General features: G+C 43.5%; 1 pseudogene; it reads left to right on the forward strand.

Moving 5' to 3' along the window:
• The window catches only part of LOC114213474 (keratin, type II cytoskeletal 8 pseudogene), an 86,904-nt pseudogene extending 59,466 nt beyond the window's left edge, over positions 1 to 27,438 (forward strand).
• Positions 27,439 to 27,918: the final 480 nt, after the last annotated feature.

Below are 27,918 nucleotides of genomic sequence, written 5' to 3' on the forward strand. Positions count from 1 at the left end.
CCTGTGCTCTTTCCCTACTCTACAAACAAGAACTCTAAAGCTCAGAGAACTGAAATGACCAGCTTGGAGATCACACAAATGGGAGGGGGCAGAGTCCTAATTCAAACACAAATCAGGCTGATTCAAAATCCACAATTTTGTCATCTCATGAGGCTGCTTCTCCTTAAGAATAGAAACATTTGGTGTAGTGCATGGCATTCTAGAGACTTCAGATCTTAATGAATAAGGTGGGATAGGATAGGGGTGGGGCAGGGTAGGGTAGCACAGAATAGTGTTTTCCCTCAGATAACACAAAAATTAGGCTGAGAAGCTGCAGTTTAATGCATTATATTAGTTTTCCCCCTTTCCACTTTCCTTTCTAACCTTTAGTTCCATCCATCTACCCCTTAGAGGTGCTCTTGAGAATCTCCCTAGAGATGCTTAAAGACTTAACTCAATAACATTTTAGTCATCTGTGGAATCTCAAAAGGAATTCTACTAAGAACCACTATTTATTGAATACCTACTACAAGCTAGATACTGTGCAAGGTATCTTCCTAACACTGTCTCATTTAATCTTTACAAAAACCTTACTAGGTGGTCAACATCGGCCCTATGGTAGACAAGGAAACTGAGGCCCCGAGAGTTAGGTTCCCACAGCCACAGAGAAAAGGCCAGAGCAGGGCTTCGACCCTGGACCTAACTCTAAAGCTGTCAGGCTACTTCTCAAGAAATCGAAGTGGCTTACTTCGCAGGGAGCGAGTGTAACCTGGTCCTTACTCACGTGCCCCTCCGGGCCAGCACCTGGTGACCCACCTGGGAGAGCTGTACACCAGTGCTACTCAAAATGTGGTCCCCCAACCAGCAGCAGGAGCATCACCTGGGGGCCGGTTAGAATTCACATTCTCAGGCCCCACTCAGGCCTCCTGAGTAAGAATAGCTGGGGGCAGGGCCCGGGACTTTGTGCTGGCAAGCTCTCCCATGTGTGCCCATCAAACACTGAGACCTTCTGCTGCATATGGCATCTCTGTGCTGTCAGTGGCAACCAGCACCATTAGCCAGCCACAGATTGAAAACATTAGACACGGAAAAGGAATGCATCTCCCTCTGAGGATGCAAGTCCCTTGTGGAATGGGGCATTGAACCCAGAAAGCCTCACTGGAGGTTCCGTTCCCAGAGTTAGGAACTCATCCATCCTCTGCAGCGAGAAGGAAGAGACGCTGACACTGAAACAGGCAAATCGGAATGTTCAGCGAAGCCAGTCCTGCCTCAGGAAACGCTGGGCCCGATTTTGCTTGCCCTCACAGCATCCTCAACTCACTAGGGGAATTCTATCTCTGGTCAATTAGTGAATCTAAACCTCCCAACAAACCAGGGCTTGCTTTTCTCTTTGTGGTTCTTTATTGTTCATTTGCGTGCTTTCTCACAGTAGATACTGAAAACAAAAGTACTCTTCTCAGTTTCCATCTTGGCAGTCCTTTTGCTTTTGAGTTTGTTGATTGCCTTGGGATTGATACTACAAAGTATGGATTACAGATGCTTGCAGAATATTTATTGACTCCAAGGGAGAAAAAAAAAGTTGTGAAATAAAGTAGTTATTTAAACCCATTTCTACTACTAATAACATCTTGCCTTGTTTTTCTTAAATCAACCTTAAGTGTGGTTAAAAAATATCTGACTTCACTTTATTTTGGAAACATCCTAACGATGGAAAGCAATGGCCCATTATCTCAGCACACTAACAGAATTATTTTCATTTTTGCCCATTCCGTTTCAGGCCTCGTTTTTATATTCATATACAATTTTGCATGGTAGTAATTACACAGAAGTGATCTTTAAGTCTTGTTTTTCTCCTGGTTAAAGCTTCAGCATATGTGAGTTTATGTATTATCTTCATGATGATCATTTTAAATTTCTGGACAATGGACTCATGGGTTGGCATGCCACTTAAGCATGCCAGAGTGAGTCAATAAGTATTTATTGGACTCCTACTATGTGCCAGATGTAAGTCCAGGTCCCCGGGAATCTAACAGTGACCAAGATAATGTCCCTGCTCTCAAGACCCCAGCAGCACACAACTCCAGAGGATGCCATTTATGTCCCTGTGTATGTGAATGACACCCCCAGAGTGCAGTGCACAGTCTGTATGGGCCACAGTAGGGAGTTGCTTACTTGGGGCAGACTCCTTTAATTCCTTTAGGGGGTAAGTGAATGGAACTAAGGGCCAGGAGCAGGCCTAGGGATATACATAGCTTCACTGCTTCTTGCTCTATATTACCAGATTGTTCTCCTAAGGCATTGTACCCATTTTCACTGCTCCTGGTAGACAGCAAATGTTCTGTTTTCAACAGAAACTCATCAGCATTGAGTGTCAACATTTTTTTTTTCCAAAAACTTGCCAACTGAGTTAGTTCACAATAGTCCCTGAAGAGAAGCTGTGGATTTAAATATGCATGCTCCCTGGTGATCATACTCTTCCTTCAGATGCTTGCTTCAGTATCTAAGATGATGCTGTCAGATGATGATGGTCAGAATTAAAATGGAACATTGAGATGTTTGAATCATCTTCCTAGAGCTAAAGGCAGAAGAAGGCTTTTTCACTGGCTTTAGGTTTACTTTATAGGCTAACCTGAACCCTTGTGGTGGACAGGAGAAGGAAGGAGAAAGGGTGAACAGCCTCCTCCCACAATTCTGACCATCTCCTCCTCCTCAACTCTGCTCCTCAGGAGCTGGCTCTCTCCTCTCTCATCACTGGCTCCTCCACCACCTTTCCATGACCTCAGGAGCCTCCACCCCCAGCCCAGACACTTCCTTCTTGGGCAGGTCTTCCCTGACCCCTGCCTGGAAGACAGGGCTGGATGTTCCCCACACCCCCTCCTTGCTGGGGAAGGCTTCAGCTGAAGCCCCTCGCCCTAGGTACAGTGAACTTGCCTTTTCATCTGGGTCTTCCCTATCGGACCATGGAGGCCAGGACCTGTCCTTGGACAGGTCCCCAGCAGTGACACGTGCCTGTTTCATGATGGATGCCCAATAGATGTCTGCATGGCCCAATGAAGCGGAGGGTCAGAGAGAGGATAATTATTCTGGCAGATTGATAATAGAAGATAAGAAGCCATGGCCACCAGTTTGATACGATCCTTGGCAATCTGGCCCTTCAGGAATTCCCAGTGAATTCAAGATTCTGGCTTCCTGTTTTTCATAAGCTCAGGGACATTAGCAATTAGCAGGTCTTGTTTATTTTTCCTACATAATCCAAATCACTCTTTTCTTTTTATGTTCAGTCATCCTTAATTCAGACTCTGTTATAGCTCACTGACATTCTTCAAGTTCTCACATTATTCTGCCTCATTTTTTTAACCCTACCTAAACCCCCATTCCAGGACAGAAAAGCATGTTTCATTGCCCTCGGGCTTCAAAATGAAAGAAATAAAGAGAGTCTCATATTCCACGAACACCTTACAGTAACACTCTCTTCTCAAACCTCACACCAACCCTGGGCAGAAGGTGGTATTAGTATCCCTTTTCACAGGAAGGGAAGAGAGCCTCAGAGAGGTTCAGCTACCTGCCTAAAGTCACACAGCCAGTAAATAGCAGGCAGGACTTAAGCTCACACAGCTGTGGGTTCTATCCTCTGTATTCTTGCTGCAATCAACACCACATGCCTCACATGTGTCAGAAAACTGGGCTCTTTTCCTGGGCTGGCCATGTACTTCCATGAGAATACTCAGAACCATTGCTTTCACATGGCAGGTTGCCCTGCTTAGCAAATGGAAATAAAATTGATGCTGTCCCAACGTCACAGGATTATAAAAAGGAGAACCATGGGCCCCAGAGCCAGGCAGGGGAGCTGGAGTCTTTGATGTATTCTTGTGTTGCTCATCAGAACAACTTGTTCCAAGGCATAATGTCTACTTTGAGAAAGCCCCAACAGGGCTCCAAGGGCTGGGCTCCTACAACACCCATAAATCACAGTGACATTCAAATGCACGACATCTCTGTCTGCTCTTCATAACCGGAATTCACACACCTCAGGTGAGTTGGAGAACTGGGCTTGTGAGCATGTCCTCTAGATTTGAAAGTGGAAAAATGTCAGCACTGGAAGGGTGTTAGAAAATACTCAGCCCAATCCTCTTGGTTTACCCATGAAGAAACTAAAGCCCAAGGTCCTAGCCCCACTCTGACCCTCAATCTCCCCATCTGGGGGTAGCCTGGACTCATTCCTCCATGAAGGCTCTTCCTTTTTTTTTTTTTTTTTTTTAAGATTTTATTTATTTGAGAGAGAGGAAGAGACAAGAGCATGAGCAGGGGGTGGGGGCAGAGGGAGAGGGAGAAGCAGACTCCCCACGGAACAGGGAGCCCGACACCAGGCTCCAGCCCAGGGCCCTGAGATGAGGAGCTGAGCCAAAGGCAGAGGCTTAACTGACTGAGCCCCCCAGGCGCCCCCATGAAGGCTCTTCCTAACTTAACTATCTGTGAGGCTCAAACCCAGCTCTTCTGACTGGCAGTATCCGGCTCCAGCTCAAGAACACAGCCAGAAACAAGAAACAAAGGTGGAGCTGAGAATGCTTCCTCTATAGGCGGGAAAGAGCAGCCAGCACACATCTGGGGCCACAGAGGAACATCCTCGGTTCTATAAAAGATAATGGATCAAGACCAGTTTCACTCCCCTTCCCATAAATAGTCCAAACTGTCGGACCAAGACGCAAGGTACTGGCCGAGGGTATTAAGTGTACAGAAAACAAAACGAAGGCTAAGCTTTGGGTAGCCAATTGACCAAGGCTCATCCCCCAAGTGGAGATCAGCAAAAAACCAAAAAGGATCCAACATTTTACAAGCCAGCACCACTGTCTTAATTTAAGGACAATAATTTGAATAGGAAAGGAATACAGGAGCAGGCCATTCATCAACTCTTAAATAATAAACGTAAAGTTGCAGAAGTTGAATCGCACACACTACTGGCTTGGAATAGGAGGAGCCCCCCCAAAAAAATCAGTCATGGAGCTCGCACGCCTCCTAGTGGCAATACTAAGGATTACTGCCGGGGAGGATACCTCTCCACCCACTTGGGAGCCATTAGGCCTGTCCAGGCTTCACTGTAACGCGGCCAATGGACAACAGTTGACAGCCTTGCACGTACCATGCTCTGGGATATGTGCCTTCATATACCTAGTCTCACTAATGCTCATATTAGGTGACTATCATTAGACCTATTTTATAGATGATGAAGAAGCTCAAAAAGCTTAAATCATTTGTCCAGAATTACCAAGCTAGTAAGGATTCCAAATAAGATCTGGGGAATTCCCGGTCCACAGCTCCTTCCTCAACATCACACTGAGTACAAAGTGTTGAGGACACAGAGATGAATAAGATCCAGCCCCCGTTGGGCTGTTTGATCTTACTGTGTTCCCATATTTTAACTAGGCAGGCCGACTCATATTAAATAATCAGACACAGAGTCCTAAGTGCTGTTCGCACAGAGGCAGGAACTGAGTGAGCGCAGTCACTGTGCTCAGAGCTCCCAGCCCTCCCCCACCCCAGGGCGTCCCAGATGAGAAGCCAGGTGGAGCAGGGAGCTGGTGTACGAACCTCTCTGCTTGTTAATGCTCATGGCTGGAAGAACGGCCTCCCGCCAGTCCGACACCTGGGTAAGAAACAAGGCCCTGGGCTGAGTAACTGCAAAAACAGACATCATTAACCAGCCGCAACCTTCAAACGCTCCAAGTCAAGGCAAAGTCGAAGGAGAGTTAACAAGGCTTCCAATTTGTCTTTTACGGGGTTTGACATGTCAGGTCAAGGAAGATAGGAACCCTGTGGGAAGTCGGCACAGAGAAAGTCAGGCTATTATTTTGGCTTGTTGATAGGAGTGACAGGTTAAGAAATGACTGTGGCCAAAAAAGACCTGGGCATCGATTTTTGCAAGGTACCAGAGTGCCATTTTCTGCCTGGCAACAGCAGCAAACCATCCCACAAGAGAGAAAAACAGTCACAGACTTCTTCAGGTGCTAACCTTCCCTTACACATACGTAACCTACACTGGGCGGCGGGGGGTGGGGTGGGGGGGTGTTCTTCTTTTGTTGATGCTTATAAACACATTTTATAGAAATAACATTATACTTTGGACACTATTTTGCAAATTGTTTTTTTTTACCTATATTGCAATTAATTTCTCAAATTAAATATTCCTCTCCCTCATTTTCTGATAATTGCCTAATGTTCCAATTTGTAGATATAACTAATTTTAAAATATATAATTTTAAAATAGAAAATGAAATTCATGTGGCTTCAAATTTTTATTATAAAAATATTTTGTAAAAATTCCCTAAAGCTAAGTCTTTGCTACATTATCATTCTCTACATTTAAATCTGTGTCTGACTCTTTTTTCCAAGTCCTTTAGCCAATATCTTTTATTCATGTAAGACAGAGGTTAAGGGTATGAACTTTGGTGTCAGGTTCAAATCCCAACTCTGCAACGTACAAACTAGTGGACTTCAGGCCCAGCAGTGACTGCACCTAAACCTCCTTCCCTTGTCTGTAAAAAATGGGCAATGATGGTGCATGCCTTCTGTGGCAAGAAGTAAATAACACAGATAATAGATAGTGCTCAATAAATGTTAGTTATTTCTACTTTTCCCTGTGAATTCAAAAATTCAAAATACTACCTTTATCCCATTCCAAATCTGTATACATACTGTGTCTTTTTCTGAGGCTTCTATTCTGTTCCATTGCTCTGCCTGATTACTCCTGCACCTTTTAATTATTTTATAAATGGTTTCAGTAAAACTGGGGTATGCCTCTCCTTGTTACTCTTTTACATTTCTGAGCTTTTCTCACATTTACTCCCCCAAAATATTTGAGAACCATTTTTGTCAATTCAAAAAAACTCATATTTTTTAATCAAAATTTTATTAAAGGGGCTCCTGGGTGTCTCGGTTGGTTAAGCATCTGCCTTCGGCTCAGGTCATGATCTCAGATCCCTGGGCTCGAGCCCCGCATCGGGCTCCCTGCTCCACGGGGAGCCTGATTCTCCCTCTCCCTGTGCTCTGTCAAATACATGAATAAAATCTTTTTAAAAAAAATTTATTAAAGTCAAAGGCTTCTTTTTATTAGAAAATTCCTCAAATCAAGTAATCAGAGAATATCTCATTTACTCTAGTCTTTCATGCCTCTCTATAACATGTCATAGTTTTCTCACACAGGCCTGCATATTTCTCAGATTTATCCCTTTTTTAAAATTTTTCTCTTGCTATTGTGTTTGAGACCCAGACCTTCCATGCCATCATATTTTCTAGCTCTTTTCGCTGGTATTCATTCATTCATATATGCACCAAAAATATCTATGGAGCACTCGTTCTGTGCCAGGTACTGGATAAAGGGCTTAGAATACATTTGTGAATTAAACTCTCTCTCTTTCTCATGTACACACACCTGCCTATGGAGCTTACATTCCTAGTGGCAGGAAGACAGAAAATGAAAAACAAACATGATCAACATAGGTAATATAATATTACAGAAGATGTTAAGTACTATGGGTGGGGCAAGGCAGAATAAGAGGAATCAGGAGTTTTGGGTAGAGCACAATTTTAAATTGGGCGGTTAGAGTAGGCCTCAGTGATGCAAAGCAAGTAAGGTAGAGTGCTCTAAACAAACGTTGCAGCCAGTGCAAAGGCCCTGAGTGGTGAGTATGGCAGCCAGCACGGAAGAGCAAGGAAGCCATGTGACTAGGAAAGCCAGCGAGTATTGTATAGTGCTTTAAGGACATGACTCAGTATCCATACTATTAGTGAAATCTTGGAAAAGGCAGCACCCACAAAGACATCCTTGATCCTCAACAGTCTTCATCCTTCAGAGGCACCACGATCACACCTCAATTGAACCTTATGACTCTGAACCAGGGACCCCCTCTCAGTCCTCAAATCCAACATTTCTCATTGTGGATGCCATTGATCTTTGGGGCAAAACAATTCTCCACTGTGCAGGACTATCTCATGTACTGTGGTACAATTAGAATCCCTGCCCCCTGCCTATTATGGGCAACACCCTTTGTCGCCATGACAATCAAAGCAATCCCAAACATTTTCCAAATACCTCCCAGCTGAGAACCCCATGTGGGACTCTCAGGAACCATTATCTTAGGCAAGTCTTGCTATCAGAATTTTGCTGGCGTATTCATGAAAAGTCATACTAGGTTGGTGACTCAGTGGGGAGCCCTGTGCTTCACATACCCGCCAGACTGGCAGGAAAACCGACATTATGCTTTGAAAAGTGGAGTTCAGAGAAGTGAAGAAACTTGTTTGTTCAACATAACATCGCTGGGAAGGAATCAAGACAGAAGCCCTTTTACACATGGCTCCTTTTACACTGGCTCCTTTTACACATATATGAAAATAGGACTATCAGCAATCCTAAATTCACTCAGCTCATTTCAATCTCAATAAAACCTTTTCACATAAAGAGAGAGACAAAGGGGGAAAAAATAGGCCTACTCCTATGTAATTTAACATTAATAATAATACAGCATCAATAATAGCTAATGTAGATAGAGCCAACTGTGCTAAGTGGCTTACACACATTTCCTACTTAGACTTCTACAACAGGTATAGTTATGGCCACTCTTTTAAAACTTAAGGAACTAAGCTTAGAAAAGTAACCTGCCAGGGTCACACAGAGAGAGGCAGAGCTGCGGTTTGATATCCATAACTAATCTCTTAACCATGAAACCATGAGGCTGCAGCACAAATATTCATGCTTCCTTATGCTTCTATAGCAGCAATTAATAAATCATACAGGAATATCATATTATGTTCTAATGGGCTTTCATAAGAAACTCCAATCCAAAGTCTCTTTTTGAAAAGTTTCCTGGGGAATCCTGGGTGGCTCAGTCAGTTAAGCCTCCAAATTTGGTTTCAGTTCCCAGGTCATGATCTCAGGGTCCCGAGATTGAGCCCCACTTTGGGCTCCGCACTCAGCACAGAGTCTGCTTTTCCCTCTCCCTCTGCTTCTCCCCGCACTCTCTCTCAAATAAATAAAATCTTTAAAAATAAAAAAGTTTTCTGTAAAACAAATCAGCCAGTCTAAACCACACAACACCAGAGTAGAGTCTAAAAACTAAATTATCCCCTAATTACCATTAGGAAAGTGGTTGAATTTAAGAGCACTTGAGAATCAATGGTTGCCTTTTGGTAACTTTTAGCATCTAAGTAATTTTTAAAAGCAAATCCAACTTAAAGCTTTTTATATGTCAAGTCATAGAGGTTTCATAGGTGTCAAGTGTGTTTTGATGAACACTGTGGATGAGCTATACCATGAATCAGTGCCATATGCTTTACACTTGCGTAGACACGCTGTACATCTGGATCTCAGCAACAAGGGACAAAGGCTTGCCAATATCCATCACTTCTTGCCAAACTCACAATATTCGAAAAAATTTTAAACCACACTGAAAGAGGTCTGAATTTACCTTTTTCTACTAAGCCATTTAAGACATTTAATAGCTGGAATAAATCATAAAATATAAAATTTTCAAATGGAAGAGTCACAGAAACAGTTTGGGACTTATTAAGAGCCAAAGGGACTTTAAAGATCATTTGGTCCAATCTTAGCTTGGTCTTATCTGCAAAAGGGAAATTATATTTTAAATAATCATGTGGTGATTATTTTTTAAATGATTGCACAACCTGGGACGCCTGGGTGGCTCAGTCAGTTAAGCAACCAACTCTTGGTTTTGGCTCAGGTCATGACCTCAGGGTCGTGAGATCAAGCTCCCTGTTCAGTGTGGAGTGTGCTTGAAGTTCTCTGTCTCTCTCTTTCTCCCTCTGCCCCTCCCTCCACTTGCACTCTCTCTCTCTCTCAAATAAATAAATCTTTAAGTGATTACACAACTTGTTAGCAGCAAAACTGAGATTGCTTAATATTATCTGTTTATTCATGTATTTGTAATTTTATCCCCAAAACACTTCCTCAAAAATTAGGATTTAAAATAGAAAGATATCATCTGGTAAAGAGAAAGAGGGAAATAAATGTATCAAAAGCCATAGCTAATGTGGCTAATAGAGTTACTATAATAAAACATTACATTTAACTTTAGTTATTTCTACCATCCAAAGCCAAAAAAAAGAAAGGTTATCGACTCTTATCGCCTTATAAAGAAAGACTGATTGATTACCCTTTTTCAGGTGAGATAAGCATTTTCCTGATACTAATTTCTGGAAGGAATTTATCATTTGGCACTTCATATGAGGGACACTGAAAATCATTCCCAATAGCATCCTCCACATTGATTCTAAAAGATATACAGATTTCTTCCAACGGTCATTTCTTATACTGACCATGAATAAAAGTCAAGGGCACGGGGGCGCCTGGGTGGCTCAGATGGTTAAGCGTCTGCCTTCGGCTCAGGTCATGATCCCAGGGTCCTGGGATCGAGCCACACATCGGGCTCCTGGCTCAGTGGGGAGCCTGCTTCTCCCTCTGCCTCTCTCCCTGCTCATGCTCTCTATCTGTGTCCCAAATGAATAAATAAAATCTTTTAAAAAAAATTTTTTTAATTAAAAAAAAAAGTCAAAGGCATGACATTAAGCTCTTACTTGGTGATGCTTTTTCCTTGCAGGTGGCTGAGTTACTACAGTCCAGGTATGCATGTTGATGCTGACTGGTTTTCAATGCTATGAGGATAGAGCTTAGAGTACAGGGATGAATGGAAGAAATGTCACTCAAATTTACTTCCTCGGGACGCTTGTGTGGTTTAGTTGGTTAAGCGTCTGCCTTCGGCTCAGGTCATGGTCCCAGTGTCCTGGGATCGAGCCCCACATTGGGCTCCCGGCTCAGCAGAAAGCCTGCTTCTCCTTCTCTCTCTGCCTGCCACTCCCCCTGCTTGTGCTCACACTCACTCTTTCTGTCAAATAAATAAATAAAATCTTAAAAAAAAAAATTACTTCCTCAAACTGCAACAGCCCTGGCCTAGCTCTGGACAAGGACTAGATCAGTTGTCACTGAGATATACTCCCTAGTGAGACCCAAAAGTGTAGCAACTCCTTTACTGGTTGGCAAGATACATACCCTTTGGTGGCTATGTTGAACAAAATAGTACGGAACAAGAAAGTGACAAAAGATTTTGAAAACTTCTGACACTGTGGCAGGAATGGTCAGTAATGGCCCCTGGTCACTCAGGCCTCCCCTTCAGGAGTCCCCTCCCATACTGACTCCAGGCTTGGCCATGTAACTTGCTTGACCAATGAGATTCGCCCTCAGACTGCCATATGCAGAAGCCCAGGTTAGCTTCCTGAGGAATGAGACCACACGGAGTAAAGAGCTGTCCCAGCTAAACAACCAGTTTCCTAGTCACCAGACATGTGAGTGAGGTCGTCCTACACCATCCAGCTCCAGCCATCTGGTGAGAATAGCTGACTACAGTTAACCACCAACTCATGAACAATAATAAAATCGTGGTTGTTTTAAGCCATTAAGTTTTGGGATGGTATTTATACAGCAATGTGAACTGAAACACAAGCAAATTCTGAAGTGAGAAAGAGATCTGAAGATATATTGGCCATTTTAATTTCTAGATTGAGTGGTCCTATGGCCTCAGTTTAGAAGTGAATGATGTCCCCACAATGTGTGGAAGTGCTGTACAGAATTCAAATGAATTTTCCCATAGAAACTCTGACCTAGATGATGATGGAGTTCCTAGGCTGGTCCATAAACGTATATTTAACCACTCTGAGATACTGTTGAAGAAATACATTAAGGTATAAAAATGTTTAAGTAATTATTATAATTAAAGTAGAAATGCAACTGAATATGCAAATTTAAAATCTGAATGATGGTGCTTGACAAAAACAAGTTCATTTTTAGATTTTTTTCTTAATTACCTAAGCCAGTGGTTTCTTTTTCTTTTTCTTTTTTAGATTTTATTTATTTATTTCACAGAGAGAGACACAGCGAGAGAGGGAAGACAAGCAGGGGCAGTGGGAGAGGGAGAGGCAGGCTTCCTGCCGAACAGGGAGCCTGATGTAGGGCTCAATCCCAGGACCCTTTGATCATGACCTGAGCTGAAGGCAGACACTTAACCAACTGAGCCACCCAGGCGCCCCAAGCCAGTGGTTTCTGTGGTAATCAGGATCTTATGTAGCACTCAGTGATCTCCCTTCCTGGTAGTCTTGCCATTGTGTAATCCGCTCCCTCTTTGGTGTTGGCTGGACCTAGTGAATTGCTTCTAATGAAAAGACTATGGCAAAGTGATGGAATGTCATTTCCAGGAGTAGGTCGCAAAAGATGGACTTCCATCTTGCTGGTATCTCTCTATTGCCTTCTCAGCTAACACACTTTGATGAAGCAAACTGCCACAACCAGGAAGGCTCATGTGGCAAGGAAATGAGAGTGGCCTTCAGCTAAAAGCCGTGAAGAACTAACTGAAGCTCTCAATCCAACAGCCTAGGAGAGATTGAATTCTGCCAAAAAACCATGTGAGTGATCTTAAAAGCAGAGCATTTCCCAATAGACCAGTGGAATGAGATCATAGCCCCAGAAAACACCTTGAGAGCAGCCTTTTGAGAGATCCTAAAGCAGAAGGTCTAGGTAAGCCATACCTGGATTCCTGGCCCAAAAAAAGTATTACATAACAAATGTGTGTTACATTAAACTGCTAAATTTTGAGGTAATTTGTTATACAGCAAAAGATTACATATTTTGGTCTCAAAACCTGTATGAACATCAAAATCACATGGGGAGTTTTTATGTTTTTTAGTCATATTTAATTTTAAAGTGTTGTTCTTTAAATTTTACAAGTAAAAACATCCTAATTATTTAAAATTTTTTCCCAAAAAAAACCACTTTCCTCTCCAAAAATAAACACTCTACCCATCTGAAGCATATCTTTCCATATCTTTATGTGATTACTTATTACATAATAGTATCATACCATATATATTGTTCATCAACTTGTGCTCTTCACATAACCCTATGTCTTAGAGACCTTTCCATGTTGGCAAACATAGATACATTTATTTTTTAACAGCTTCAGAGTATTCCACAAAATGAATGAACCATAATTCATTTAATCATTTCCCTACAAAAAAACATTTGTGTTTTATTTTTTACTATAAATATTTTAGGGGAGTCTAGGCGGCTTAGTCAGTAAAGCGTCTGACTCTTGATCCCAGCTCAGGTCTTAATCTCAGGGTTGTAAGTTCAAGCCCCACATTGGGCTCCACGCTGGGTGTGGAGCTTACTTAAAAAAAACAATAATGATGCTTTAGTAAATATTCTTAGACATGTCTCTTTGTTCATTTATCCAAATAAAGGATAAATACATTTTTTACTTTAACAAATAGAGCCAAAATGTTCTCCAAAAGGGCTACATCAATAATCACTTATTGATGCAAGATAATAGTGCATATTATACTTTATATATATCATTAACATAATAGTATATAAATTTCTCACCTTTACCCAAACAATAGATAATATGTCTGTTATTCTTGCCAATCTGATGGATGAAAAATGTTATTTCATTTTTAATCACGTTTTATTACAATCTAATAGCACTAAAAAAAAAAAGCATGTGGATTTCATTTTCCTGCACACAAGTGAATCACGACCATAAGTATTTTTATACATGTCTTCCAGGACTTTGGGAGTTTTTAAATTTATGGATAAAATAAAGAGAGATTTTTCTGAGGTAACTGACATGTGTTAGAAGATATAGAAAAAGGAAAAGAATTATTTAAAAATGGGTACAGAAGTAAAGTAAACCATGGACAGTAGGAGAAGAATGAGGTATTTAGCTCAGGGTGCAAATCAGGTGAAGGGGCAATGACAAGCCACCAGGTGATAAGAGGCAAAGTGGTTCGATTGGGAGGAGGGTGCTGTTGGCCTAGGAAAGGTATTTGTTAACTCAGGTGTTTAAAACTGTGGACTTTGAAAATGCCTACATTTGTCTCTTGGGACTATATGTGTCTGTATCAGTGATCCTTGAATTGATTCCTCTGAAGAAATTATGAGATCAGATTAAACCCAGGAAGAGCCACTTTGTCTTCTGATCATGTGAAGGGAAGATGTAGTATTTCTAACACCATAGTCGTTCCTCAAGGTACATGCTATTCTCCTCACGTTACAGATGGGGAAACTGAGGCTTGGAGAGATTTAGTAACTTTGCCCAACTTTACAGTCAGTAACTGACAGAGCAAAGGCTTGAACCCAAGCATGTCTGGTACCAACAACCTCAGTCTTTCCACCAGGCTCTGCTGTCTCCAGTCAGAAAAACTTGGTCCTGCTGCTGGTTTGTCCTCATTCATGTTGTGATCTTGGGAATACAACTGGATTTCCCTCTCTTTGGAAGAAAGAGGTTGAATCAGATCATCTATGGGGTTTCTTCCAAATCTAACATGATTTGACCCATTTACTATCTCCTGGATTACAACGCTGAGTTAGAGCTATGGGGCGGGGGGTGGGGAGAAAGCTTTCATCTGGAGACTAATTTTGCACAGCGTGTGTGCCTTTTAGAGACACAGTTCCAGAAAGATATGTCTTGCTCCTGAGAGAGAGAGAAATCATAAGTTTGGGAACGGGAATCAGAGCAGCATGGAGACAGTTCCAGGAGACTGTTCAGAAAGCGTGAAGTTTTGAGAAGACTTTTGACACTCAGCGGGATGCAACATGGTTCAGTCATGCTTATAGAAGAGAAGAAGACAGAAGAGGAGAAGGGAGAAATGAAAGGACTAACTTTTTGAAGTCTGATGAAAACTCACTTAATCTACATTTGTTTTGATGAAACTAGTTTTTCAATTACTATTATCTATTTGTAACGGTTTCCTGGAATGAATATGAAATCTCCCCTTAGGCAAAGTCGGAAACTAGAAATTAAGGATGAGAAAATGATACCATGTTTAGTGTGACAAAAAAAGAAAGGCATAGATCATCTCTTTTAGTGTAACCATTTTTTTTCATTATAAGAACAGAATATATGCATTACAGAAAATTGGAAATGGATAAAAATTAAAGATATAATCCTACCACTTCATCCTATACATGTGTTCCATTTTAGTTCTTTTCCTATGCACATGTTTTTAAAACAGAATTGGGATTCTATCATGCATGCAATGTTTCACTTAGATTCTTTAATTCAATACTATGAAAAGAGTGTCTTCTCAAATCATTAGAAATTCTTCAAAAATGGCATTTTTAATGGCCACATGACATTCTGCATTTTGAGTGTGACATGATTTACTGAACCATTCTTCTGCTGGGGGACAAAAGACAACATACCTACATGTCTAACAAATGACAGAAGCCAGAGAACCCTGGCATTTTGTGTTCTACGTACCTATTGCTATGCAACAAACTACCCCAAAACTTCGTGATAAAAACGATGCAACAATTATTTCTTTCATGAATCTGCAATTCGGGCAGGGCATGGGAGTGGGAGGTGAAATCAGCTGGGCAGGGCCAACAGCTGGAGGCTCATCTCATTATATCTGAAGGCTCTCTCATTTAATGTCTGGCAATGGAAGCTGCCTGTTAGCTGAGACTTTAGTTGGTCGTTATCAGCTCCAATACCCACACAGAGCTTCTCCTTGTGGCCTGGACCTCCCTACAACATGGTGGCTTGGGTTCCAAGAAGTTGTATCGCTTTTTCAAACCTAGCCTCAGAAGTCATGTACCATCCCCTCTGGCACATCCCATTAATTAGAAGTGAGTCTAAAGGACAGCCCATATTCAAAAGGAGTTTAGGCTCCGCTTTTAGGAGGGTAGTGTCAAGTAAAATGCAAACTTGTTTTAAAACCACCATTTTGGGTACTACCATAAAAGCCTCACACTGGAGTCCTTTCTTAAAGGCACACCTCCTAGCCCAGGGAGTGTGCATTCCTCTCCTTCTCAGTCCAGGCCAGACTTTAAGCTTCCTGGAGGAGAGAGCTGAGGACTTCACAGATGGGCCTGTGTTGGAATTAACCATGGATGGTTCTTGAATCCAGAGCCAGAAAGCAGGAAGGGTCTAGCCTCAGAGGTGTAAGTTTCTCCCCCTATGGCCCCATACTAAGCCTGCCACCCCATGAAGCTCTAGGGTTTTAGTTTTCTACTGGAAGCTTCTTCTAGTCCTATCAAGTTAGGTTCATGGGCCCAACTTCCAGGGCAGCCATGACAGAACTTAAACCATACACTCACAAGGGTATTACGCTAAGTAAGTCAGACTGAGAAAGTCAAATACTATGTGATTTCACTCACATATGGAATCTAAAAATAAAACAAATAAACAAAAAGCAGAATCAGACCTATAAATACAGAGAACAAGCTGATGGTTGCCAGAGGGAAGGAGGGTGGAGGGATGGGCAAAACGGGTGACAGGGAGTGGGAGATACAGTCCCCATTTATGGACTGAATAAGTCATGGGAATAAAAGGCACAGCCTAGGGAATATCATCGATATTATAACAGCATTGTACAGTGACAGATGGTAGCTACACTTGTGGTGCGCAGAGCATAACATATAGAGATGTCAAATCACTATGTTATATATCCAACACTAACGCAACACTGTGCATCAACTATACTCATATAAAAAAAGTTTGAAATCAGAAAACAATAAATTAAAATGAAAAAGACAAAAAAAAAACAAAACATAACCTCATGCATCCCACCTTGCTGAGACCTCTCTTCACCCAGGTACCCTTCCTAAGGTCCCAGGCCTCACCACAGTCACGGTCTAAGTCAACTCAGGCCAGTAGGACTGTCTCCTGCAACCTCTCCTTCTCTACTACAGGACTGGTAAAGCTGGCTAAGCCAAGTCTGATCCCTGAGACAGGCTCTGCATGTACAGTTCTTCCTTCTAGAGCTTCCAGACTCCTATCCTAGCCAGCAATCCGCCCCCCCCAGGGATGTGCAGGGACCATCTCTTATTCCACCCCATAAGCAGGTAGGTAGACTAAGACCCCCCTTCAACTCAGAGTGGTATCGGATGGGGAAACACCCATTACCTTGGACTACCTACCACTCCCCCACCCCACACCCTTTCCCAAAGATTTCAGGCTTTGTGAGGGGGGTCCTGACGACAGCAGACTGAGGCAGGTGGTGTGACCAGCAGGTCTAGTGGAGGGCCACAAACTTGAGGCAGGAGGCAGCCGGTAGGAGTAAGGAGGGAAACAGGCCAGGGGAAGTGGGCGGACACAGGCTGAGGGGAAAAGGAATAGGAACATTTTACAGAGAAGCTAAAATCTGACCTGCATCCTGAAGAAGGAGTAGGAAATATCACATCAGAGTAACTACCCTTCATAATCCCAGTTTGTTTATGAACTGCCAATCTGCTTTGAACTATGCTAACAGTCTTTGGTCTCACTCATTTTAAGGCCTCTCCGCCTTGGAACAGGATAATTTTGAATTACACCTTTAAAATGTAAGCAATATAACTGGGATTCAAACTTATAAATCCATTCACCATAGATGATCTTCCCTAGTCAAAAAAGAAAAACATTTTCTCTTAGCAGGTGACATCACACAACAACTCTTGATTGAAAGGAAAGGAAAGGAAAACCATTCCCCCACACTTCCTTTTTGTGCATCTGTTATAGAGAAAGTTTTACCAATAGGTCTCTGATTCTACTAAAGGAAACATTTAGATTATTATTTTTGGATGATTATATTTTAGATCAACTCCTTCATCCAGGATCCTCGTGAAGCTTTTTTCTTTGAACCTGGATATCACTCCCCCCACCACCACCCTTTTTTATCTTCAGTTTCAAGAGTTTAAGACTTCGTGGTTTGGATTTCATTCCAAGTTCAGACTGCTCAGAAGCCCGGTGGGATCACAACTTGGCAAAATATATCTCTGTTCCTGAAATTAAGCAACTGTTACAAACATCTGAGCTTCCACACTGGTGCTGTTGAAAGGGCATTTTCATACCACAAGTGGAGACTTCCTGCTGGGCCGTGGGTGGAGGGGAGAGATCAGGGGAGGCAGGCCCAGCTGAAACCTTTTCATCCCCAGAACCTTTTTAGCCACCCCCCACCACCCCTCACCTCCTCAGATTTGCTGGGTCTGTCATTTGAGGCTAGGTCATATAGACAAACTCCAAGTTCACCCAGGAATGTGGGCAAGAAAAGAAAACAGAACACACATTCTTACCACACTAGGCACCTAACATAATGGGAAGGGGAGGGGAGGGGAGGGGAGGGAAGGGAAAACATAAAAGAGAAAGACAGAGGAAGGGAGAGGAGAGAGAGAGAGGAAGAAGGGGGGAAGAGAGATTCTGAAGTGATTTTGAATAAATGCTTATATATTTATCCACACAGTGTTTCTAATACATTAATTATAAATAAAGTTGGCACTGTGCTAAACTTCACTACACACTCCAACACCATGAGGTGAGGCAAGAACCATTATTAACCCGATTTCACAGGTGAGAAAACTAAGGTTAGAGAGACTAAGTAACTTGTCCAAAATCCCACAACTAATGAGTATGGAGCCAGAATTTGGACTTAGATCTGATAAGAGTCTGACTGATTGATTCCTACCTTTTTTCCTTTTCTTTCCTCTGCTGTGCCTCCTCAAGGCCCCAGACCACTTTGTTTCTCTTCTTCTCACTCTTTTAAAGGGTGGTGCCCGCCCCAGCTCCCGGACACACCAGGTAAGCAATCTCACGGCACGTGGAGTTCCTGCCCCAGAACCTGAGGTCGGCCGTCTCACAGGCTAGGGGGGCTGACAAAGAGCCAGGCTGGCTCGGGCACGTCAAACTGAAGGAGCACTCCAGATTGAAGAAACAGTACTGTGAAGTTTCAAAGCAGGAAAAAATGTTCCAGAAACTGAGAGCACCCGGGCTGGCTCTAGTGACATGCACAGCGAGATCAGAGGGAGCCAGGGGCCACCGTAACAAAGATTTTACCCAGAATGCAACAGGAGACCGCTGAGGAATTTTAGGCAGATGAGCAATATGGCGCCATCTATGTTTTTAAAAGAATACTCTAGCTACCATGTGGCAATGGACTGGAGCCCAGTAGAGGCACTTTATGCCAGAAGTCCAGAGAAAACCCCTTGACCAATCATTCAACAAGCCTTCTGACCCCTGCTTGGTGCCAAGGCCACCAAAACGAATCAGGTCTGATGCTTGTCCCCCAAGAGCTCTCAGTCTAGAGAGGGAGAGAGACACATGACCAGAGTACTCAGTGCTGTAATAGGGGCCGTGGTGGCAGAAAGACCAGAAGTGGGATTAGGGGGACCCTCTACTGAGGAAGAAAAATTTGTTTGAGCTGGGTCCTAAAGAATGCATGCGAGCTCTGCAGGGGAATAAGGTAAGGCAGGCATTCCAGGCAGAGGGCAGAGCGTGAAGAGAAGCACGGAAGCATAAAACAGCACACTCCATTTAGGAAACTTGATAAAATTCTGTATAAAGGGTCAAGGTGGGAGTCAGAGGAAAAGCAGTGAGGGGGGAGGGCCAGGGGCTAGGGTCCAACACAGGCCCAGAAAGACCTTGTTTTAATGTCCTCCATGCTATTCTTTATGTTCTTACAAATAAGTGAAACCATGTGGTAATTGTCTTTCTCAGTTTGACTTATTTCACTTAGCATAATCTCCTCCAGTCCCATCCATGTCGATGCAAATGGTGGGTATCCATCCTTTCTGATGGCTGAGTAATATTCCACTGTGTACATAAGGACCACATCTTCTTTATCCATTCAGTAGTCTAAATTAAAGGAAACTAGAAAGAATGACAACCATACGTAATATATAATCTTTGATTGGATCCTGAAACAAAAACAATTGCAATAAACTGTATTTTGTGGAAAATTAAAAAAAAAAAAGACCTTGTATGTCATCCTGCAAGGATTGATTGTACTTTTCCTGAGGGAATGGGGAGCCATGGAAAGCCACTAAACAGGGGGAGTTTCCTTTTAAAACGATCACCCCAGATGAGAAGGGAGAAACACTGAGGGTCCATAGGAAGGGAAAAACAGAGATGATCAATCTCTAATCAGAGTGATCTGAGATCCACCAGCAACTACAATCCAGTTTTGAGCAGCTGCCCTCAGTCCACGGCTTCTCACTAATGCTCAGCTCAGAGGAATCCTCTCAGTCCTACTAGAAGCCAAAGAACCCTGGGGACAGAGATACTGCAGAAAACCATAAAGACACTCTGGCGCAAACCTAACTCAGAAGAAATCTGAGTCCTGTGTTGCTTCGATTCCACAAGCTCCACAAACAGGGTAGCTCTCCTGTTTGCAGAGCCCCTCCAGGCTTACCCCCGGGACCCTCTTCTACATCCCTGGAGTTGCTCATTTCCTGCGCTCTCCATGCTTTTTCCCAAGCTCAGTGTGGTGTGGTAAAAAGAACACAATTTTGCCCAGGAGACTGATGACCTAGATTCCGAAGTCCCAGTTCCAAACTTATTAACTACTCTCCATCCCTGGGCCTCAGTTTCCCTGTTTATATTCCTGCCTCCCTCAAAGAAAATAGAAGAGAACGAGCTTTATAGAAGAGCAAGTACCGTGAAAGTAGAAGAAATCCTCCTCCCACGTCAGAAAGTTTTTATACTGGATTTTAAATCAGATGCCTGATGCAGAGATATTTTCTTCAGCCCAAAGTATGGGTGCTCAATAAGGACCACTGCTGTAGAGACTACGGATTTTTCCAGAAGAACAGTTCTGAAGCATGGGGCTCACCATAGTTGTTCTGATGTTTCTATTTCATTTTATGGTCAAGACCACTTTAAGCCTCATGAGAAGAAGGAATAGACCCAAGTCACTTCCACCAGATCCCTTGAAACTGAGGTGACTGTTCCTTCTTCCAGTGCCAAGGACTTTAGAGAGAGAACCCCACCTTCCTAAGTCAGAGATGGGCCAAAGGCTATTCTGCAAAGGGAGGTCGGTTTCCTTGCAAGAAGGAAACCAGTGCGTGAGCACAAGCAGGCATTGTTTGCCCCTGGGGTCTGGCAGGGCTGAGCTTGAGTGGGCAGAGAAGTGGGCTGAAGGCTCTGGCAGCATGGGGGCAGCCTCTATGGTGGGGAGGGAAGCAGGGAGCCATGTGTGACAGCTGGGCTTACAATGTGGGCTTTGTTCCCTCCCTGCACTACATCTGCTCATCTAAGGGTGGAGGGCAGGGAAGAACTGAGTTGGGGAGCATCTGCCAGGGCTCTGGGAGAGAACTGTGCACTGCCCATCTAGAAGGAAAGGGAAATATTGAATAGGGCCCACCCATAAGCTGACCTGACAAAGGTTAGAGATGCATCAGAAAAGTACTGACTTCCTCTGCCACAGCCCTTCCCCACCCTGGTCTCTTTGATCCTTCCTCTTATTTCAGTCATTTCATACCACGCTGTGTTTTGCCTACTGTTGTAATTTTTTTTTTTTTTTTTTACTTTTTAGTATCTAAGCATTTCTTTTGCACACTGCAGAATATCCCTAAGTATCTGTTAATATCATATTGCCTGTTACTTTGACCTTTAAAATCATAAAATTCAATTCTGGTAAGTTGCATATATGCTTATATGCAACTGATGATTCTATCTTCTGAAAAAGAATTTGGTGATATGGATCAAGAAGAATAAAAACATCTATCCCCTTTCAACTAACTCATTTGAATATGCTATGTGCTAATACTTATGGTATCTCATCAATGCTCATTAAAATCCTATGAGGTATGAAACAGCATAAATCAAGTTTACAGGTGAGAAAACTGTAGCTCATGGACATGAAGTAATCTGCCCAAGATCACACAGGTAATAGATCAAAGATCAATCCCAGGTCTCTGACTCTAAATTCAGTGTTCCTTCTGGAACCAGCCTTCTCTCACCACCTAGTAATCTCACTCCAGGGGATTTTTGCATTTTGATCTTAAAGTCAAATATAAAAAATGTTCACGGGTCACCTGGATGGCTCAGTCAGTTGAGCATCCGACTCTTGATTTCAGCTCAGGCCATGATCGCAGGGGCCTGGGATGGAGCCCCACGTAGAGTCTGCTTGAGATTTTCTCTCTTCCTCTCCTCCTGCCCCTCCCCCCACGTGCTCACTTTCTAAAATAAAATCTTTTTTTAAAAGTTCACTGAAGTATCAAAAATGACACCAAAAATTGGAAGCAATCTAAATATCTAATTATAGAATATTTAAGCAAACTGTTGTAAATCCACTAGAAACACTATCACTTGACCGTTACAAATGAAAACTTCACAGATTGCAGAAACATGGAAACTTTTCAAAATTGAAAATGTGTATGTATATCATTTTGCACACAACTGTGCAAAAGTTTATCTATGTAAATAAGGACAGGCAGAAAATCAGACAAAATGAAAGTATTATTGCGGGGAAATAGAGTTCTGAGCATATTTTTTTCTTTACAAGTGTTTTTTAATGGCATGATGATGTCTCAACAATAAATAGGTTTATAATATCCCTGCTGATTTTTTCTTTTTTTTTTAGAGAGAGAGAGAGTGCACAAGTGAGTGTGACTGAGGATAGAAGGGGAGAGAGAGAATCTCAGGCAGGCTCTGTGCTGAGCATGGAGCCCGACGCAGGGCTCAGTCTCAAGACCCTGAGATTATGACCTGAGCCAAAATCAAGAGTCGGATGCTTAACTGATTGAGCCACCGAGGCGCCCCAAATCCCTGATTTTCTAATGCCAGATGTATGTGCTTTCCCAAATGATCTGTTCGAACTGCTGATTCCAATAGATTCAGTTTCGCTTTACAGAAGTAAACATAAAATGAAAACTTTCTTCAAACTAAGATTCTTCTACTTATATATTCATAGGAAATCTTTTATAATTTATCACTTTCTCTTTGGAACCTAGGAATATATCAAAATCAGGCCAATATCTATAGTTGCCCCTGCCTGTGACTACATTAATTGTGCTATAACAACCATTTGGCATTCAACCACTCTGGGAAAAGAGGAAGAGAAAACATCAGAAAGCAACTGGAACCTTGTCCTAGCTTCTGGACAACAAGGGGACTCCGATGGAAAGGTGCCTGCTCATTCACTGGGTCACCTGCCCTCAGGGCCTCAGCTAGTCCCAGTCCATAAAGATTCTGAGACTTCCAGTGTTTTAATGGTCACAAGGAGCAAGAATCCACTTAGAGTAGCTCAAAGTATGTGGGAGTTAATTATAAGCTTACTAGAGAGATCACTGATGCCCTCAAAGCACAGGAGGTTAGCCTAGCCCTGTGGGACTATGGAAGCCGTCGAACCCAGAACTTGTCTCTGCTCCTTGCTTTCCTCTCCCTCCTCTCTCCAGCCTGGATCCTAACCCCTCACTCAACTCACTGTTGGGGGGGAGATGCAGCCCCAGCCACCCCCACCCCCAGCATTTTCCTCTTTCTCAGGCCTAGCTTCCTCTGCTCCCTCCCCAACCTGTGCCTCAGCTCCTCAGAAAACATCAGGTTCTCTCACAATAAACAGGGTCCCAGTCTGCTGAGAATAAAGACTTAGCAGAAGAGTGCCCAGTGCCAACCCCAAAGGGGAGGTGATGGTCAAGGAGGCTAGTACAAGAACACCCATCCTGTCGGAAGAAACCAAGACTGGGTGAAAAGTCAGGAGTTGAGAAAATACCCAGGGGGGCAACAATCTGGAGGAGAGAAAAAGAATATTTATCCTCAAAATAAACACAAAAACAAGTAAGTCAGTGAATCTGAACAGAGTCCCAGTTAGTCTGTGTACCGGTTCTTCCATGTGCTGGCCCAGGCTGTGCAGTGCTAGGGCGCACCATATGGGGCCAAGTGCCAGCTCGAACTTCAGAGGAAATCAGGGAGTTAAGAGGTAAAAGCAATAAAAAAGGGACCGTAGGTGTTTGTTAGACAGCATCAAATGACCAAATACAACAGAACGGGGCGGCGGGGGGAGGGCAGAAAACTTGGCTCTGCCACTAACTGGCCGAGTGATCTTGAGTAAATCATTATCTTTGGGCCTCAGTGTCCCTATCTATAAGGTGAAGAGATTGGATTAAAGAACCTTGAGGTCCCCGAAGCAATGACCCTTGAGGCAGTGGTATGCTAAAGTCAGCTCTTACTGGATCATGAGAACCAGCTATTAAATTTGGAGGAACTTTGTGGCTGGTTGTGAAATATGGCTATTATTTTAAAAATTAAATAATATACATTAACAATTAAGTAAATGATATTAAAATCCAACAATGAATGGGGTGCCTGGGTGGCTCAGTTGTTAAGCGTCTGCCTTCAGCTCAGGTCATGATCCCAGGGTCCTGGGATTGAGTCCCCCATTGGGCTCCCTGCTCCACGTGGGGCCTGCTTCTCCCTCTCCCACTCCCCCTGCTTGTGTTCCCTCTCTTGCTGTCTCTCTGTCAAATAAGTAAAATCTTTAAAAAAAAAAAAATCCAACGTTGAAAATATCCCAAATTCACCACTTCCCAGTTATTTTACAACATTTTACTGTTATCTATGCCAGGGGTCAGCAAACTTTTTCTGCAAAGGGACAAATACTAAATATTTTAGGCGTTAAGGGTCAAAGACAGTCTGTCATGTGTTGCTTTTTTTTTTTTTTTAACAATGTTTTAAAAAGATAAAAACCAATCTTAGCTCATGGGCTGCACAATAGCAGGCCATGGGTCAGATGTGGCCTACAGGGCATAATTTGCCAATCATTGATCTATGTTCTTGAGGTGATTTACATCTATTTCACTCATATGATGGAGATACTATATAACTGTGTGCTCTTACACATCTCTGCCCAACTCCATTTTCAGGGTTATCACATTAGTAGCTTAAAAAAGTATTTACACTACAGAAATGGGCAAACGCTGCCAATCAAGGCTTCTCTTCCTGGAAGCTGGTTGTTAAAAGTTTACCAGTACACCACTGTCTTGAGGTCACTGCGGGAGAGAATCACAGAAAACTAAAGTGCTTTACCAACTCACCCAGGAAATCCAGACAGAGAAGCAAAATGTAAAGGGAAAATGCAGTCCATGGAGTCAGAGGAAAAGAAAGACAGGAAGACCCAGCCAGGCACGTCTGGTCATGGCTTAATTAACAGGTGGTCTTTTGTGACCACCCTCGGGATTCAGGCTTCCTCTTCTGTGACTGAGACGTATTCTATTTTTCTCTTTTCTCACTTTGAAAGTGCTATTTCCGGCTGTGCTGCTGCCCTGGATGGTAACAAAGCACCTGAGGTCTGCCCAGAAGGAGCCAGGGACAAAAAATGTACAAAGAGTTCATGGCTGTGAGGGAGACAAGTCCATGCCACAGGGAAAGGCAGTTTTATGTAGAGCAGCCACCTCTGCTGTTCTGGTGTGGATTTGGGGCTTCTCTTAAAATAGAACGATAAACGTGCAGGTCTAGACTAAGCAGCAATTTTGGTTTTAGGGAAAGCTGATACCCAGCAGGATAACTCCAAGAAAGTTTGTTTTAGCGTTTTGGGCTCTATTAACCAGGAAAAGTGCCTGGCAAAACAAAACAAAACAAAACAAAAACCAAAAAAACAAAACCAGGAGTATACCTTCAGGGTATTTATGAGATGACCCTCCTACAAATTCCCAGATTATAAGCTCTGCCTTTGAAGAAATGAGGTGAAACCTTAACAGTTCTGGAAGAAATCATCTCTGTGCCCTACTCCTCTCTTCAAGTCCCAGGAAAAAACCACCCTGGGTATTTATACTACCTCTCCACCTACTCTGCTTCTCCTAGCTGATCATAAGGAAAACTAATGGAAACCAGAAAAAAAGTAATATCTTTCCCCAGTTCCCAGTTGCCTAAGTCAAATAGCACAAAATGCTGGGAAAATGGAGGAGAGGAGAGAGCAAGGTTTGGTAGGGGTGGAAGATGAAGACAGAGCTGGTGAGAGACAGCTACATGGACAAAGTGACCCTTGAACTGACCCTTAAAGGAATAGGCAGAGAATAAAAGGAAAAGGCATTTGAGACAAAGGCAATGGAGCAGGTAAATTAAAGATATGGTTGTTATATTAAAAGGTGCTCAAGGTTCCACATCTAGGGGGTGGTTCTCAGTGCCTCAAGTTTCTGTCTGGTTCAGCCTACTTGCCTCCACTCCAGCCTCCACTGCATCCATCAGGGTGACCCAGAAGTCCTACAAGGTGCCCACCTCTGGTCCCTGGGCCTTCAGCAGCCACTCGTACACAAGCGTGCCTGGCACCCACATCAGTTGCTCGGCCTTCTCCCAGGTGGGCAGCAGGAGCAACTTCTGGGTTGGCCTGGCCACCAGCATGAGTGTGGTCAGGGGCTACATCGGGGCCAGGAGAAAGAGGAACATCACAGCTCTCAGTGAAACAGAGCCTCCTCTGCCCCGTTAAGCTGGAAGTGGACCCCAACACCCAGGCTGTACAAACCCAGGATAAAGAGATCAAGACCCTCAAGAACAAGTTCACCTGCTTTATCAACAAGATGTAGAACCTAGAGCAGCAAAACTGGATTGTGGAGACCAAGTGGAGCCTCTTACAGTGACAGAAAATGGCTCAGAGCAATATGGACAACATGTTCGAGAGCTACGTCAACAACTTTGGGCAGCAGCTGGACACAGTGGCCCAGGAGAAGCTGAAGCTGGAGACAGAACTTGGCAACATGCAGGGGCTGGTGAAGGACTTCAAGAATAAGCACAAGCAAGAGATTAAAGAGAGATCAAAGAGCATGCAGAGATGGAGGATGAAACTGTCCTTATCAAAATGGCTGTGGATAAAGCTTCCATGAACAAGGCAGATCTGGAGTCCCACCTGGAGGGGCTGACCGACAAGAACAACTCCTTAAGGCCACTGTATGAAGAAGAGAACCAACAGCTGCAGTCACAGATCTCTGACACCTCCATGGTCCTCTTCATGGACAAGAATGCTCCCTGGACCAGATGGCATCATTGCCAAGGTCAAGGCCCAGTACAAGGAGCTCACCAACCACAGGCAGGCCAATGCTGAGACCATGTACCAGATCAAGGACAAGGAACTGCAGATACTGGCTAGGAAGCATAGGGATAACCTCTGTTGCACGCACAAAGATAGACATTTCTGAGATGAGCCAGAACATCAGACAAATCCAGGCCGAAATCTAGGCCCTCAAAGGCCAAAGGGCCCTCCCGGGGGCTGCCATCACTGATGTAGAGCAGTGTAGAAAGCTGGCCATTAAGGATGCCAATGCCAATGGAGGGTGCCCTGCAGCAAGCCAACTAGGAAATGGCGTGGCAGCTGCGTGAGTACCAGGAGCTCATGAACATCATGCTGGCCCTGAACATCAAGATTACCACCTACCACACTGCTGGAGGGTGAGGAAAGCTGGCTGGAATCTGGGATGCTGAACACGAGTATCCCTACCAAGACCACCAGCAGCTACTCTGGTGAACTGAGCTCAGTCTATGGGAGTCTTATGAGCCTTGGCCTCAGCTACAGCCTTAGCTTCTTCCAGTCCAGCTTCAGCTCTGTCAGGGGCTCCAGCTCCTTCAGCTGCTCAGCTTCTCCAAGGCCATGGTTGTAAAGAAGATTGAGACCCACAATGGGAAGCTCCTGTCTGAGTCGTCTGATGTCCTGTCCAAGTAAACAGGCACTGCGGTCCCTCCCGGTCTCTTCTCTCCTGTGGCTGCCATACAGCCTTTGGGGGAATGTGCAGGGGAGTGATTGGGAATAGGGGGCCCACCTAAGGCTCAGCCCCACTCCTCATTCTACCCTTGGGGGTAGTCTACGGCCCTGGGTATCCTCTCTTGCCCATGCCCCTAACTAAAAGTCAATTCAAATGTCTTTTCCCAAATAAAGCTTTAGCTGGCTCTGCCCCCTCACCAAAAAGTGCTCAAACTCATTAGTCATGAAAGAAATTCAAATTAAAAACCACAGGGAGAGTTAGAAAGCCACAAGAGAACATACGGCAACAATGAGAGAAAACCAGACAATCTATAAAATCATAACTTCCCTTGAGCCCATCAGAGTATGGAGGTTACAAGGCAAATCAGAAGATCTGAATTCCTACAGATGACAAGCCCTACCACAGAGAGACAATACACAAGAACTGTTTCACCTTTGCCA

Source organism: Eumetopias jubatus, unplaced genomic scaffold, assembly GCF_037043125.1.
Source record: "Eumetopias jubatus isolate StellerSeaLion01/CBP00866 unplaced genomic scaffold, mEumJub1_p1.0 scaffold_15, whole genome shotgun sequence".
Taxonomy (NCBI): Eukaryota; Metazoa; Chordata; class Mammalia; order Carnivora; family Otariidae; genus Eumetopias; species Eumetopias jubatus.